Raw genomic sequence first — 2,676 nt, forward strand, 5'->3', positions numbered from 1 at the left:
AATAAGAATGATAGTACTGTCTGTATTCAAGTACTACTGTTAAGACTAAATCAGGTAATGTACCTTATAAATGGGCAGTCAGCTTCCCCAGGGCTGGGTCTTATCTGCCAGACCTTAGAACAGTGTTGCTGAGCCAGGCCAGATGACCTGAAAATTGCACCACAAGAGAAAGGGAGATGGAGGCCTGTGGATGGCACCGCCCCAGTGGGACAGTGTAGAAAAGCTCACTACTTAGGCACCAGGGTGGCTCAGTCAATTACACATCCAACTCCTGATTTCAGTTCAGGTCATGATCTCATGGATCAGGAGTTTGAGTCCCACGTCGGGCTCTGTACTACTAGCTTGGGATCTCCGTGCCCCCCTCCCCCCACCACCTTCTCTCAAAATAAATGAACATTAAAAAAGAAAAAAGCTCACTACTGACCTGGAATATTGTAGCTACTACACCCAGGCTCCAGAGAGAGGACTGGCCAAAAGAGGTGGCAGAAAAATACGACTGAAAGATTGCCAATGGACCAATTTAATTTGTAAGATTCATGTATTCATTAACTAACTTTGAAAAAGTTTATAAATGAGTTTGGCAGTAGGGGTTGTTTTAAGATTTTTCTACCACAGATCCTCTGAGGCCAAGGTTGACCATCAGCCATCTTAAGTATGTGCTTAACAGGAAGAGAGGGTGATGTCAGCGGCAAGTCCACCGACTCCTAAAGGGCCTCTGGGATCCTTTAAGACTTGTGAATTTGTTTAGCATGCATATTTCTTAATAGAGCATTTAGCCCTGACGGGGCTCAGATTTCCAACCCCATTCTGAGAAAAGCACAGGTCCAGGCTCCAGTCATCCCTCACACTTGGTCTTCACCCCTGCCTCCCACAGCTTTGTGTAGAAGAGGCTAGGGGATGCGCATCCACCTAGGTTTGAAAAATGAGGGTTCCTGGTTATTCTTTTAGGTGCTTGCAGTTCCTTTGTGGGAGATGGCATAGCTGTATCTAATGTATAGGATAGAGTACTGTCTGACCCTGCTCGGTGTATAGACCAAGCAGCAATAGACACTTACCTCTCTAGCTGCCTTACTGTGAGGTCACTTTGTTGGCTCCTGTACCTGTCCCTATGGAGGTTAAGTCTTTAGGAAGAGAGAAAGTGGCTGTGGGCTTGTGCCAGTTCACTCTCACCCTCTCTCTACGTCCCCCTCCAGTATACGTGGTAGAAGACCAAAGACGGGATGACCTGGGCCCATCCACCTGCCTCACAGCCTGCTGGACTGCGCTCTGTTGCTGCTGTCTCTGGGACATGCTCACCTGACCAGCCCAGCCCTCTGGTCCTGCCAGCTCCGCCACCGCCTTCAACAGGTGTGCCTGCCCCATCTCTTCTGATTGCTGACATAAATGAAAATGACTAGCTCTGCACAGACACTTCTACCTTCAACACAGTGGGATTCTAGATTAGCAGGGGTTGCGCTGCTGTTTAATTCAGTGACTTTATCTTTTTAATGTTCAAAATCCATTTCTTATTGGCCTTTCACAAATGTGCTAAATGAGTTTTATTTTTTTGGCCAAAGGCTTAGTTATAAAATATATATTTATAATTTTAAAATTATACACTCAAGGTAGTGACATGATGTAATCACACGGAATGATTTCTCTGCTAACGCCCTGTATGTTTCAATAAATTTGTTTAAACCTCAACCTTCTGAATTATTCCAGACAGGATACAAGCCCTGGGTTTGTCAGCTGGTAGGCAGTGTTAGTATATGAGGAGGGATCCATTTGCCTTTTTATTCCCCTGAGGGTGGGTGCTATTTTAACCAACCTTTTTTTCTCCCTGGTCTGCTCAAGAGACAAGCTCACCAAACTGTTTTATGTGCTTTTACCCGGAAGCCTAGGAAAGGACCTTCCAGTAACTGTCCTACAGACACACACAAGCAGCCACCCATCTCAGCTTTGGCCGCAGGGTGGCGCTGAGCCGCCGTGGTAGCAAGTCAATCTCGCTCAGCTGGCGGCTCGGAGAGGCTACAGCTGACAGATCGCAGCCTGCCCACCTGCTCTCTGAAGCAGTGAGGTGCTCACAAATATTAAACTACCAGTTCTCTTTAAAACAAAACTATGTTTTGTCCATCACCTGATTACTGTGGAGTAAATGATCCCACAATAGCTGATTTCAAGCTACCAACTTGATGTGGCGTTGGGAAGAAAAGCGCAGGAGTACACCGATTTCCATCATCCAGATACAATAGACTGTTAACCTCAAAAACATAGCTAAGGGCCAGATTTAGTCATTAGGAAGGGGCAAGTCTGAATATTTATTACCTTATTTTAAATATAATAATTACATAATTTGATTTTTAATAATTGGCTCTCCCGACCCAGTTTCAGCACAAGCGTCTAGGAGGCCTTAGGATTGTACTGTCCACCAAGAGACAGCATGACTGCATTTTCTTACGAAACATGTGGGAGTAAGCAGGGAAGGAATCAGTCTTTAGGCAGAATGCCACCAAGGTTGACTTAAATTCAGCTATGCCCTCGTCTCCCTTCTTCCTGATCTGCATGGAGGCTCAGAAGTAGAAGGATTTACTCAAAGGAACAGAGCCAAAGCTCTGGAGGGGGACAGGTCAGGGAGGAGCTGAGGCTGAAAGCCTCTGCCTCTCTGGCCCTCCGTTCTCAAGAAAGGCAGACTTAGAG

This window comes from Suricata suricatta, chromosome 6, assembly GCF_006229205.1.
Source record: "Suricata suricatta isolate VVHF042 chromosome 6, meerkat_22Aug2017_6uvM2_HiC, whole genome shotgun sequence".
NCBI lineage: Eukaryota > Metazoa > Chordata > Mammalia > Carnivora > Herpestidae > Suricata > Suricata suricatta.